At 40.0% G+C, this 15,227-nt stretch overlaps 1 protein-coding gene across 4 annotated transcripts in view; it reads left to right on the top strand.

Annotated features, from left to right (window-relative positions):
* NRG1 (neuregulin 1) overlaps nt 1–15,227 on the top strand; it is a gene marked incomplete at both ends in the record, with an annotated part of 1,090,467 nt that overhangs the window by 954,063 nt on the left and 121,177 nt on the right. The window lies entirely within an intron of this gene.

Consider the following 15,227-nt stretch of genomic DNA (forward strand, 5'->3'; position numbering starts at 1 on the left):
TCCTGCTGCTATTAATATTTAAAGCATGCAGCCTTTTGTTGCAATGTGGTGTAAATTCCAAGTGACTGACGATGATTAAACAGAAAATGAAACTTGAATGGCACTCTCTCAGAATCTACTTAAAGCCATGACAGGTGTCTGTCTATAGCAATATATCAGTTTGGAACACATGAAGAGTAAGAAATTGTGGCTTTTTCATGGTTGGGTTTCTTTTTTCTTTGAAATCAAAGGGAGAAAATACCAATTTGTCCTGGATCACTCAAACAGTGATCTGGATTTCTAAACAGGGTGGACAGCACAAGCACACGATGAATAATCCGTGAGCTTCCAGTCTGATACTGTGCACCAGACCTGTTTTATACCAGTTGTAATTTTTCTCATTTGTACACAGATACTGTAGTAACATTAAAAAAAAAAAAAAAGAATGCACTTGAGAAAGATAAGACACCAAGGAATTAATTGGGATTACAACTCTTCTTTCTGCATTGACTGCAGACGCTTGGTGATCTGAATTGTGCTTCAGCCCTGAGCTCAGGACTCCCTTCCAACCCCCAAGGCTCTTCTTTAACATTTGTTATTACTTAGCTATTTTATTTGGCAGAGATCCCTTTATCTCATCTTCTAATGCACTGGCAAGCTTCCTATTGCCAATAGCTTAGAGCCTACTACTGCTGGGGTAAGCGACATAGTCGAACTTTCTAGCCTCTGCATCCTTATAAATAATGCATCTGGTTTCCTGTAACTACATGAACCCTTAGACTTTGGTAGGCATGTCTTTGTTAGTCAGGGTAAGAGTAGGGAGATGAACGGTTGGGGAAATAGTTGTAGGCAGTTGTTATCACTGATTAGAACCTGACTCCATCATACATGCATTAATCACTGGGTTAATGCTAATGGAATGCTTAGGATATTTATAGTAGACATAAACATGATATATAAAAATAATGTCTTTGCTGGCTAAACTGCATCTTAAATTCAACATGGAAAGTGCTAATGTTCACCTAGGACCTTTTGAAACTCTATTGCCCATAATTAGATCTAATTTACATATTTTTAAAACCCCTTTTAATCTGCACACAATCCATTTACTTTTTGGGTGTGCGCACACTTATTCTTAAAAACAATAGTGAGATGCTGGTTAAAGATAATACATAATGTTCCAGTTACCAGATTTAGAATGAAGGAGGAAAAATGCTATGATAATGAGTTAATAGCAAAGTAAGTAATATATATCATACTTCTAACTTCAAAGCGTTTATAAACTTACGTTAAAAATTAATGTTTTACGGGGTGCCTGGGTGGCTCAGTCGGTTAAGGGTCTGCCTTCAGCTCGGGTCATGATTGCAGGATCCTGGGATCGAGTCCCACAGTGGGCTCCCTGCTCGGTGGGAAGCCTGCTTCTCCCCCTCCCACTGTTGCTCCCTCCTGCTTGTACTCTCTGGATCGTGTTCTGTCTCTCAAATAAATAAATAAAACCTTAATAAAAATTAATGTTTTACTTTAAGCAATAGAGATATTAGTATTTAAATGAGAGAAACCAACTTTTAAAAGCGAAACTTCTTTAGCTGTGTTCTTTAAGATGGCAGCTTCAGACAATGTTTGTTGTTTTTTTTGTTTTTTTTTTTTAATTTTATCTATTTATTTGACAGACAGAGATCGCAAGTAGGCAGAGAGGCAGGCAGAGAGAGAGGGGAGGAAGCAGGCTCCCCGCTGAGCAGGGAGCCCCATGCGGGGCTCGATCCCAGGATGCTGGGATCATGACCTGAGCTGAAGGCAGAGGCTTTAACCCACTGAGCCACCCAGGCACCCCAGCTTCAGACAATGTTAACGTAAAGTAAGAAAGTGCCACCCCAGTACATATCCTTTACTTTATTGGGCACGCCATCACTGAACATTCACAGAATGATGGTTAAGCATTAAAATTGTTGTGTGGCTGAAAAAACCAAAATTGATATAGATGTTGAATGAGGAGCAGGGTGCTCGAGAGCCTTGTATATTTTCATCAGAATTAATTGAAAGAAGAAAAAATCATGTTTCGAGTGGAGAAAGGATGTTAATCCTCTTCATTTTATTGTCAGTTTCTTTAATTATGATCAGTTTAAATCTGAATGGCTCATGTACTTGAATATGATGACTTATAACTAATAGTGACACTTATTTTGGTCATCTTTAGCTTTTAGCATGTCAGGGATTTTGCAGAGCCTAGCTAGTTATTAGAACTAATCTTAGCCAAAATATTTAAGACTTACTTCTTTGAACCATGTTGAATTTCCGTATTGATTAAACTGGTTTTTGCAACCAGCCAATTTTTAAATTAAATCATCAGACCCGTATCTGTATGTAGTGTAATTTTTTTCTCTTTGATTTTGAATACAGTTTTTTTCTACTTTGAAATGTCAGGATTTCTGTGAAATTAAAACATTTCCTTAATGATTCAGAAAATTTGGCTAACGCTATTTTAAAACTGTGCGTTGTCATCATCGGTAGATAGGAAATCTTCAGTTCACCAAGAAGATAATAATAAGATATATTAGTATTTTATTTGATTTCTGTATTTTAATCCACCCACCAAAAACAACTCAATAACGTCTAAAAAAAAACCTCATCACCAAATAACTGCTACAGCTGGTGTGTTTTGATAGATGCTTTGTTTTGATGGATGCTGAGGATAGAAATAGTTGGATTATGTTTTTATGCCTCTAAATGTCCAATACTTTCAAAGTCTTCCTGCTTAGGGGCGCCTGGGTGGCTCAGTGGGTTAAAGCCTCTGCCTTCAGCTCAGGTCATGATCCCAGGATCCTGGGATCGAGCCCCGCATTGGGCTCTCTGCTCAGCGGGAAGCCTGCTTTCTCCTCTTCTCTGCCTACTTGTGATCTCTGTCAAATAAATAAATAAAATCTTTAAAAAAAAAAAAAAAGTCTTCCTGCTTAGGCATAGTGCTTTCTGGAATCAAATCTCGGCATTCTTCTATCATTAGTCAAAACAAAACATTGTCACAAGGAAATATTTTCGTAACTGGATACTGAGTGAGGAAAAATCTCAGATACTTAGACATGCATATACAATAAACAATGTTTCTAAAATGTCTACCAGACGAATAGAATCCACGAGAAGACATGGACTCTCACTTCTGAAGTGTTTGCATTTGTGCCAGACCGGGATTAGGAAAACTAATTCTCCCTTAGAATGTAGCAACATGGAAGCAGAAACCATTGCAATCTTCCTCTTACTCTCATAGTCTTAAGTAGGACCTGGGATATAATAGGCACTTACTAAGCAAAGTTGCCAAAGGCGAGACGGATAAGATGAACCGAGATTGTATCTGGAAAAACTGACAAAAGGCACACATTTTTTTAAAAAAGTACATGTGAAGCCTGTAGCAGAAGTAGCATTAACTGAAGATGAAACCTTCCCTTTTCACTTCAATATGAATAATTTTGAATTTTCTGTAATTGCACAATTTTTTCAAATACTAATTCCATTTCTTTAGAAAAAACAAAACAAAAGGAATTAAATTGTCCTGTTAAAACTGCACGTTTACGGCATGGCATGTCTTCCTCTCAGTGATCATGTTCATAGTAAAAGAAATATGCCACAGAGGGGCATCACACTGTTTAGTATATTAAAGCTTTTTGACTCGTGTACCCACTAGCAATATCATTTAAGTGGCTTGCTTTCATCATGGCCAGAATTCAGCCACACAGCATGATCAAGTGACCACCTAAAGTTGCAAATTAAATTCTATTGTTGGAAGAAAGTGCCCTCACCTGAGGAGTAAATCCGTGTCATTATCATGTTTGTTCTTGTTCTCTTCTCTTGGGTCCAAAACAGAAGGGCTCAGCAGAAAAGTTATTTCTTCTGTTATGGATGACCTTTTTGTTTAAGTCTTCTTCCGTGGGTGCACTTTCAAAATGTAATTCTCAAGAGGAGAAATAAGGATCCCGATAGCAAGGATGATCGATAAGGTAGGAGAGATGTGTATATATTACTTGCAATGATGCCTCTCCTGCCTCTGTTTTTCAGAGTCAGCTTTCTGTTCTGTTTTTCTGGGGAGACTTGGACCTTATCACTCTCAAAATTTGAATCATGCCTTCCCCGTCAGCAGATAACCCCACTTTCTACTTCAGAGAAAAAAGAGGCTAGAGCTGGAAGGTCTTTTCCCTTCCTGCTGCCACATCTGTAAACTCCAGCACAATGCCTAGGACAGAACCAACCACTTAGTGAACGTTTTTTGGATGGATGGGCAGTTAGAGAAGCAGGATAAATGAACGCGCATCTTTGGTCTTTAGAAATGGTAGCTATTTTTGATCATATATAATACGACGGCCTCAAAATCTGAAATTGCTGCTTTTGAAAAGCAGGTCATCTTGAGGTTTTTCCATTTTTACCTTCCAGACTGTGAAATGGAAGTTAGTTTAAATGCTGAACAGTAAAAATTTCCTAATCAGTTGCTGTATGTGGGCTGGATTACAGTAATATCACTTCATTTCGAGTTGGGCAACTCAGGCATTTAGCTCTGAGTTTTTGACAGCATACATTTCACTAAAATAATTATTTTTGTACCCATTCAACCCATCTTTTTTCTCAGCTATAGGTTATTTTAAACCTTCTGCCTCCAGGAGTACAGCTAGCTCTGAGCCTGGAGAGGCCTAAAAATGTCTTACCTTCTCGTTGCATTCTTTTTTTTTTTTTTTTTCTAATTTCAGCAACTTCTCTCTACTGTTCATTCGCATCACCAAAAGCTTAGGGACCTTGGAAAACTGTTTAAATAGTGGTATTTATCTCAATAGATTCTTTGGTTTTAAGCCTCTGAATGATTACCAATAATTGAATTTTAGATGTATTCATTAAAAACTTTTTCCTCGGCATCTTTTTGTGGGTGAAAGAGAAGAATTGGGGGGGGGGAGAACCAGGTGTACATAGATACCTTTTGGATACCCTTCTATATTTAACTTTTTGGATGCCTTGGATATAGTCAGTGGTAGACTGCCCCAGTAAACGTTCAGAAGGACGTGATAGAAATAAAGACTGGGTTAAATCCGGGTATGTAACCCGGGCTGCAGGAGGCTTAAGCTGAAAATGGGTTATTAGTCTCCCCTCTAGTGACAGGTCCTACCAAAGCCACAGGGAAGAATGTTTGAGAAACTCCTCAGAAGATTTATGTTTCACTTGAGAAGCCTCCTTAAAAGCCTTTTCCTTCTTATGGGAGGTATGTGGGGGGTAGGAACAGCATATGGTTGAAACTCTCTGCACGGCAGACAGTGATATGTAAAAGAAGTACTTTCCTGCTAGGTGAAATTACTCTGCATGCCTCTTGCTGTCACCGACATGATTTAGTTAAATACAGATGCTTTTAGAGGGGCTTTGTACTACATCATAAATATTTAACAGTTTTATAAAATATCTGTATGAATAACTGGGTGGGAAATACAGCGGCGCAGATGCTCACCCTCCACGTCAGAGCCCTTGGCCTTAGAGTGTCCCCTGACCATTTCCTCCGGCCGTTGAAAAAGATATGTTCAGGAAGCAAGTGTCATCCACAATTAAAGGATTCTATTTCTGTTTTTCCAGCAAAATGACCTGACGCTCAGTGTCTAACCTTTCTGATCGTCAGTAAAGTGAACTTCACAACCTCCCTCTTCACATTATTCATAGATGTCCCAGTCCCCCAGTGACAGTAGGATAGCATTAAGAAAAATCCCTTCTCGGTAAATAAATGGTATGGGGGAGGGGTCAGGAAAAGCTTTTAGATTTTGTGCAGCAACTAATGGTCTGTTTATATAAGGATACTTCATGGCCATTAGATAAGAGTTAAAATGATAGGAATCTTGTATTTTTGATATAATTTTGACCTTCATTTTAGAAATCAATATCTCAAGGTAAGGGTGGTAAGGGGAGGTGGGCGTGGAGAGTACATACAGTGGAGGAAGGGAAGTAAGTAAGCACAGGTTAATGTGTGTGGAGTTGGTTATTTTGTTTGGGATAGGTTGTGGGGTTTTTGTAATAAACTTACTATGGTGTATGAAGGCGGGTTCTCTATCATGTGTCCTGGCCAGAAATAGCCATGAAAAAATTTTTTTCCAGCATTTTATTACGGATTTTTCTTTTTTTTTTTAAAGATTTTATTTATTTATTTGACAGACAGAGATCACAAATAGGCAGAGAGGCAGGCAGAGAGGGAGGGAGGAAGCAGGCTCCCTGCTGAGCAGAGACCCGATGCGGGGCTCGATCCCAGGACCTGGGATCATGACCTGAGCCGGAGGCAGAGGCTTTAACCCACTGAGCCACCCAGGCGCCCCTATTACGGAATTTTCAAACATACACAAAAGTTGAATGCATTGTAAACAAGTTATGCCCAGTGTCTAGATTTTACAGGTAACGTTTGCTGTATTTGCTTTTATCCAATGCTCATTTAAAAATTTTTTTTTATTTTTTAAATTTATTTATTTTTTTAAAGATTTTATTTATTTATTTAACAGACAGAGATCACAAGTAGGCAGACCAGCAGGCAGAGAGAGAGGAGGAAGCAGGCTCCCGCATGTGGGACTCGATCCCAGGACCCTGAGATCATGACCTGCGCTGGAGGCAGAGGCTTTAACCCACTGAGCCACCCAGGCGCCCCCCAATGCTCATTTTTATCTGTCCATCCACTCTTATTTTTGATGCCCTTTCAAGTAAGTTGCATACATGCGTGCATTTTGCTCCCACATATCCCACTCTGCCTGGTAATATGTGTTTTATTACAGTCCTTAAAGGAATATGTAAGTGACGCATTATGCCAACAAACAGAATACAGGTCTCGCTGAAATGAGTCATCATATTTGGACCTGGGATTTTCTAGGCATCATATTTCAGAATTTCACTCCATTAGCAACAGCTTTCAGCCTTGTTTCTCCTGTTCCTGACAATCACTCCTTCCCTGTGCCAGTCTTCTGACTCTCCAAATTAAAAGAGGCCATAACCTTGCCTCACCAGTTCTCAGCTGTCGGCTATCTTCATATCCCATGGTTTTGAAACATTGAGATAATATGGCTGATCCCTATATAGATGTGACAGTCTTCTTTCCTCCCTAAATACAAGCTCCCTTCCATCCACCAGAGTCTCTGGTCTGTACCTTTCTATGTGAGCATAAAGCTCATTGTCATGTTGCCATTGTGAAACTGATTTCTTAGCTCCGACCTGTCCTGCATGTAAGTGATGGGGCTCCGCGGTACACATCCTGCGTGTCTCCGTAGTGTGAAGCAATCAGGTTGAATAAATGAGTCCAAATATGAAATATTGATCTCTGGATATCTTCCAGAAAGAGGGCCTGCATATTCAGGAGAGTTGTGACCCAAAGTGGTCATGGGAGCTCTAAACAGGGTTAAATTTCAAGTAGAAGCAGTCACAGTGCAAGTTCAAAGTGAGATATTTCTATAGCGATGATCCACAGCAGTAGTGACAGAACATCGAAACCCTCCCTTCTCCTGTTCCTTTGTATTGACATTGGCAGTACATCACCAAAGAGCTTTCCTTTGTAGACATGAGTAGAAAGGGGAGGAGTGTGAGACCTGACTTGTAGTCTTGACTCTGAAATTAATTTTGGTGTGACTCCAGGAAGATTATTTTTACCTCCTGGGACCTTTTTTCTTCTTGGACAGAATAAAATTCACGGGCAAGTCCTGCCTCAGCTCCAACGTTCAGTAAATGAAAAATTTAGATCTAATTATTCTCGAGATTATAGTTCATCTCTGCATTAAAGCCTAAATCCTTTCACTCCTTGTAATTTCTGAAATGCATAGAAAAGAAGCAAGTCATTCTTAAACAGATCTGAACCTAGCACCATATTGTGTGATTTATGATGGAAGATTTTGGAGACCAAGTGACAAGATCCTTTTATCTTATGACTGTTAAATTCGTATTTTTAAAGTAATAAAAATTGTAACAATGCAGGAAAAGTGTCCACCCCTTGAACTGAGAAGCAGCAGAAAAATAGGAGGCTGGCGTTTGATTTTAAATAGGATACTTCTGCTTCTGTAAGCATTATAAGGCTTATGACCTTACAACAGCATCGCCGGTTAGGTGACTCCCTCAGAATGCCAAATCAGTTCTGACAACTGCATATATTTTTATTCCTGCTCTTTTTCCTTTTGGTGCAACTTCGTATTTTCATTTTGATTAGCAACAAGAAGTGAGAATTAACGTAGACTCTAAGGAAAATGCATATTGTAAGATGTTTCCTCTGGATGAACTCTTCTCAAATTTGCAGATTTGGAGTATATTTAAAAGTAGGACACTTCAGATAATTCCCTTCCTGACGCTTCCTTGATTCCAGGTGAGTTGTGAGGGTTTATTTTATAGAAGGCTTTATAGGATGTTTCAGAGTCTCTTGAGCGGATGGTACTGTCTTATAAGTAATTCATAAGCACCTTCCTGTGTGAACCATCTCATGTTCAACAGGTTCTGTCTGAAGCAGAAGATAGAAAAATCAAAGTAACAAATTCCAGAGCATTTGTAAAAGTGATGGGTTGTGCCGTACAGTGCATTTCTGGATTGATTTGGGGATTAGTTTATAGAGTCAGCTGACAAGGAAGTGAAACAAATAGCTAGTGCCTAAGTGTAAATCAAGTTTAATTACTTCCATGTTTGAAACCGTACTGACTTTGTATTACACGGACATTGATTATCAGAGATGTTTCTCCCTAATGTTTAATTCCTCTTACCGCAACAAGGTATAGCCTTTATTATTTTCCTTAAATAACATCATATACGTGCTCACAAAAGTGCCAATTGTCCCTTGTATTTTTGTTACACTTGCCGTAAGACTTGAGGATAAAACAAACAAAAATTCTCTCTTAGCCCTGGTGCTCTGTCATGTGGTCTTAACTTAGAGTAGTGAATATTAATGAAATAAGCAAAGCTATTTGTTCAAGGTAACTAATCCAACCTATATTGCTGTAGTAAACATTACAATCGACTCTCCATCCATATATTATCAGAGAAGTCACTATAAGGATAATTTTCTTTCTTTCTATGATGCATATACACACACACTAACATTATTTGTGTTTATTCACACAAAGACAACTCTTATCTAGAGTACCCGTGTCTTTCACATGTTTTCCCATAGTTAATTCATCTCTGTTTAGGAGAGTTTCCGTATCGATGCATTGTGTCAACAATACATGGTGACTTCTGTGTGCCAGGCATGTTCTAGGCAAAAGGGATGTAGTGATGGAAACAGACACAAGTGCTTGGCCTTATGGGATTGACATTCAGGCAGTGAATTTATCAGCCACTTGGTAACAAAGCACACTGCGTAGAACATACAGATAATTCAGAATAACTGCCGCTTTCTCCCTCATCCTTTGCTCCTATTTCTAGTATATTCTAAATAGGGGAATGGGATAGAGTTGAACAATGAGAAATAATACTTTCAGTGTATAAAATGAGATAGAGTTGTAAGTCTTTGCTCATTTTCTCATAAAATGTCTTTTGAAACACTCAATGACATATCAGTTTATTATATCTTTATTCATGCTTCTCAGTTCCTCGGGATGCAGTGTTGCATCATCAGCATCAATTCAGAGTTCGTAGTTAGTTAATGACTTTCAGAGATTTAATGCCACGTGACCTACCGAGATTTTTGTAGACGAAAGGGCAACCTAAATGTACCAAAGTCTCATTATTTTAGTGCAGTCCACTAGTAAAACTGGTCAGGCAGAGCGTATTTTCCTTTTAAAATTAAATGTTGGAGAAGCTGAAACTGTGATGGATGTCCAAGAGTCATTCTTTTTTGTTATTGAGTTAGAATTCACATAACCTAAAATCATTCTGATGTGAGCGAGTCACTAATATTTATCACAATGTTGTGCAACCTTCTCCAACTGCTTCCAGAACATGTCCAGTGTAATTTTAAAAGAAAGATGACTTAAAAATAAAAAATAAAATAAACTCTGTTTGTATATAACAAACGATTTTTACTTACGGGGAGTGAGAAACAAATAGGTTCTCTCAAAGTAAAGAAAATTTATAACTCTCCCATTTAATAGAGATATCTTTCTATATATAAAATTCTCACATCCTCGTCTTTGAGGTCATGTACTGTGTCTTGAGCAATAGAGGATCTCAACCCATAAAGAACAAAATGTACCAGAGTGAATCAATCATCTCGTTACAAAATGAGAACACAGACCCATGGTCAATACCAAATATTTGATACAGCATCTCATAAAATAATTCTTAAAATTAAGTCGGATTGTCTTCTCTGAGAAAATTTTCACTGGGTAAGAATGAAGTATAATAAAAAAACAAAACAAAACAAAAAAGAATAAAGTATAGTCAGAGTCTTTGCTTGCCTTCAGAGTGGGGAGAAACCTCTTACCCTGTAAGGTAGAATGAGTTTCATATCCCCCATTTAGCTTTATGAATAATGTAGAAGAACATCAGATAGCACATGGACTTGGTTTGCCCTCAGAGAACTTTTCTGTTTAGTTGAAGAGAGAAGAATTACAGGAACAGTAAAATTCTGGTTTATTCCCAGTTTTCCATCCACTGCAAGGATCTGTGGTGGTTAAGCGTGAAGCATAGTTGTAGCAGAGTTTCTCTAGAATAAGACAGATTCTCAAAAGGCATATTTAGGAACAATCAGAAAAGTTTGGTAAGGATGTACCTGAACTGAACATTAAAAGATTGGAAAAAATGAACAAGAGTACAGGAGGTATTTTGATTAATTAGATAGATGTGAAGAAAGTTTGCCCATTTATTAAAGGGGCTACAATCTATGTAATTCAATTTCAGTTAAAAATAAAAACCAGGGCGCCTGGGTGGCTCAGTTGGTTGAGCGACTGCCTTTGGCTCAGGTCATGATCCCGGACTTCCAGGATCGTGTCCCGCATCGGGCTCCCAGCTCCTTGGGGAGTCTGCTTCTCCCTCTGACCTTCTCCTCTCTCATGCTCTCTCTCACTCATTCTCTCTCAAATAAATAAATAAAATCTTTAAAAAAAAAAAAAAACCCCGAAATGTATGTACTGAATGGATAACACAGCTCTAGGCTTGAGACAGCCAGATAGTGATAGACCTGGCCTTCAAAGAAATTATATTCTTCAGTCCTATACCTATGGCATAATTAAATAATAGCACAGACTGTGAAGATGTGCCCCATTATTGGTACAGTTAAGAAAATGTTGGGTCCATGACTTGGAAACACAGAAAGGCTCCAGGGAGGAGTTGGAGCCACCTGGAGAGTGACTTTCAACTGAGTGGGAAGAGGCTAGGGGATGCATTTGAGTGCTCTGTCTTCTCCATTGGATGCAGTAAGTTTTTAAGGTTAGCTTTAGAACATGAAGCTTTCTTGTGAAAACTGTGATTTCATAATTCATTAGCAAATACATAAATCATTACATTTTATCCATAGTCATCTCCAAGGACTATAATTTAGAAACAGAATTATCCTGGGGGGCCTGGGGGGCTCAGTCAGTTGGGTGTCTGATTGGTTTTGGCTCAGGTCATGATCTCCTGGGTCATGGGATGGAGTCCCGAGGTCCGGCTCCGTGCTCAGCAGGGAATCTGCTTGGGATTCTCTCCCTCTGCCCCTCCCCCCAGCTTGTGCTCATGCGTGTTGTCTCTCTCTTTCTCTCAAATAAATAAATAAATCTTAAAAAAAAAAAAAAAAGAAGAAATGAAATAATCCTGGTCATTGTGGTACCAGACACCACAAAGTAGAGTCTATGTTTTTATCTATAAAATTTAGGAGCAAGGATAAGCTTTTTCAGAGATGAATATTTTCAGAGTGAGAGAGCAAAAATACAGAAAAAAAAAATGTAAAAGAGGAAGGAAGTTTGGGTGATATGGCCAAAGGCAAACTGGCATTTACCATCCTCTTTCATCTGCCAGAACTGTGCTACATACTTTTGATAATAAAATAAATAAAATAAATGCTGAACCCAATAGCCTGAAGTAGCAAAGGAATTTGAGTATATCTGAGGATATGATGGGATTTTTTTTCTTCACTGAAGCTGGCTTAGAAGGAATCTGGAATATTATGAGAGTGGACCAGAAATACACGTGTATTTTCATTTTCTTTGCCAAATCCCATTCTATATTACCCCGTCTCCTCCTGTCCCAGGTCGGCTTTCTAACATTTACTCCCTTACCTTCTGCGGTGGATGAATTGTGGTGGCAAAATCTTTGTCACTGCCCCGTCAAGACTTACTCCCCTCCCCCCATCCATGCCCTACTTGACCAGTAGGAGGCAATGGAAATAACCCTTGTGGCCTCCAGATTTAGTCTGCAGGAGGACTGGCGGCTTGTGCTTCCTCCGTCTTGGGACGCTTCTGCTCAGAACCCAGCCACTGTGCTGTGAGAAGCCCAAGCCATAGGGCTAGGCGCTAGGTTGGTGCACCCTCCCTGGGCTCCAGGGGACATCTGGCATCAGCTGCTGGTCATGTGAGTGAGTGGCATCTTCAGTATTTCAGCCCAGTTGTACCCCGGCTGAGGGCAGCCCCAGCTGACATCAAATGGAGCAGAAGAACCAGTTAGCTGAACCCAGTCAGCCTGCAGACTCATGAGCTAGAATACAACCCTTGTTGTTTTTTTGGGTTTTTTTTTAAGGTTTTATTTATTTATTTGACAGACAGAGATCAGAGGCAGGCAGAGAGAGAGGGGGAAGCAGGCTCCCTGCGGAGCAGAGAGCCCGAGGCAGGGCTCGATCCCAGGACCCTAGGATCATGACCTGAGCCGAAGCCAGAGGCTTTAACCCACTGAGCCACCCAGGCGCCCCCAACCCTTGTTGTTTTAAGCTATTTTAGGGCAGTGTGTTTCACAGAAGTAGGTAACTGAAGGAGCTTTCTGGAGAAAATGCTGGAACGGAGACTGTAGAGGAGCTCATTCACTTTCCATTATAAATAGGGTCACATTTCAATAGCCTGTGCTTGATCCTTAGAACTTCTGGGTATCACCAGGCAAAATTTTAGATAGCTCCTATTTTGGCAATGTGGCCCTTTAAGTTTGTTTACAAAGTTTTTTTCATTGTTACCGCCTTCTGGTTCCCTTATTCTCCCATTGAAGTGATAGGTAAGCAATATAAAATCAGATGCATTATTGTGATTAAAAAGAAAAGCAGTATTTTTCAGCAGAAATAGCATGAGTCAGACTTTAGTTCAGATCTTGGCCCTATCATTTAGTAGCTTTGTGACCGTGACTAAGTTACCTAAGCTGCCTGAGTCTGTTTCTTTCTTTTCTTTTCTTTTAATATTTTATTTATTTATTTGACACAGAGAGATCACAAGTAGGCAGAGAGGCAGGCAGAGAGAGAGGGGGAAGCAGGCTCCCTGCTGAGCAGAGAACCTGATATGGGGCTCGATCCCAGGACCTTGAGATCATGACCTGAGCCAAAGGCAGAGACTTTAACCCACAGAGCCACCCAGGTGCCCCTCATGTTAATTTTTTAAAGGGGCACAGAAATATGGGTGCTCCTGGGCTTTGTTGGGTTGGATCCTGAAGGGTTAAAGTGGTGTATCCTTGGAGTTCTTCCTCCAAATAGCCGTGTTTCATCCAAAGGAAATTCTGATCCCTCTCTGATTGACACCACCCTTCCTCACTTCTTTCCTGCTATAGGGGATTTGATTAAGGGTTATAGGCAACCTTCTGCTCCTAGTCCCTAGGGGGACACTAATGAAGATTTTTTTTTTTTCTTTACCTTTTCCTGTACTCCCTTTCCTCAACTACATTCACCTTCTGATTTGGTAGGAAACAACTTTACGGGATGCTGGCTTTCTGCAAGCCTCTCTTAGCTTCAAGGTGCCATGGGGCTCTTGGAACACCTCTCCCGGAAAGACACATACACACCCCACAGTCTGATGTGTGTAGCCCAGGGGAAAGAACCAGTGTGGCAGCCCACAGGATTTTGTCTCTACTGTTTTGTCCTAGTCTTTGTAGGATACAATGTTTTCCTTTCAAAATGTTGGGTGTCTTTAAGATGACAACTAGAGCAGAGCCTGATAATTTCTTTGTCTGCAGAATATGTTTGGTCTGAGTGATTAAGGTGAGGTGAGTAGTTGTTGGTACAAGCTAAGGACCACTTTTTTTTTTTAACTCTGGGTTACTATCCTGGGTGTCTTCTCTTACCTCCCGACTTGGGCTGCCTGAACCCCATTTTGATTTTTGAAACCTGGATGATTGATGATCGGCTGTGGACAAAATGTCAATGTATTATACTTGAGTGTTGGTTTGGGGTGGGACAGAAGTGAGGAGGTAGGGACCGTGTATTTAAACTGGGTAATCTGTAAAGGAATTATAAAGTACCCTACTTTGGTGCAAACATTTACTTTGCTTATATTGGTTTTGCATATTTACATGCATATTGATTATTAAAATGTTAATACCTCTCAGTATGAATACTGTAAATGCTAATATGCAGATTTCCTATGATACGAAATTTCATGTCCATTGTTAGAATCTTTTTTTTTTTTTTTTAAGATTTTATTTATTTATTTGACAGAGGTCACAAGTAGGCAGAGAGAGAGGAAGGGAAGCAGGCTCCCTGCTGAGCAGAGAGCCCGATGCCGGGCTCAATCCCAGGACGGTGAGATCATGACCTGAGACAAAGGCAGAGACTTTAACCCACTGAGCCACCCAGGCACCCCCTCCTTTGTTAGAATCTTTAAGAAAACCCTCACTGCTGGGGCACCTGGGTGGCTCAGTGGGTTAAAGCCTCTGCCTCCGGCTCAGGTCATGATCCCAGAGTTCTGGGATCGAGCCCCACATCAGGCTCTCTGCTCAGCGGGGAGACTGCTTCCTCCTCTCTCTCTGCCTGCCTCTCTGCCTACTTGCGATCTCTATCTGTCAAATAAATAAATACAATCTTAAAAAAAAAAAACCCTCACTGCTTTAAAATTAAGTAGCAAATGGGGCGCCTGATTGGCTCAGCCAGCTGAGCTCCTGACTCCTGGTTTCAGCTCAGGTCAAGATCTCAGGTTCCTGAGGTGCAGCCCCACATACCGCTGAGTATGGAGCCTGCTTGGGAGTCTCTCCCTCTGCCCCTCCCCCTGCTCATGCTCTCCCTCCTCCCCTCTCTAAAATAAACAAATTAATTAAAAAAAAATAAAATAGTTAAAGCTAGAAAGGCATAAGATCTTATTTTAAGTATTATTTTAAAATACTGGTTATTGGTATATAAGTGCGGGTTATGGGGAGAATAAGTCATTTTGCCCATCAGCTTGTCACAGTCATAATTACAAGTAGGCAAA

This window comes from Martes martes (genome assembly GCF_963455335.1).
Source record: "Martes martes genome assembly, chromosome: 2".
Lineage (NCBI taxonomy): Eukaryota > Metazoa > Chordata > Mammalia > Carnivora > Mustelidae > Martes > Martes martes.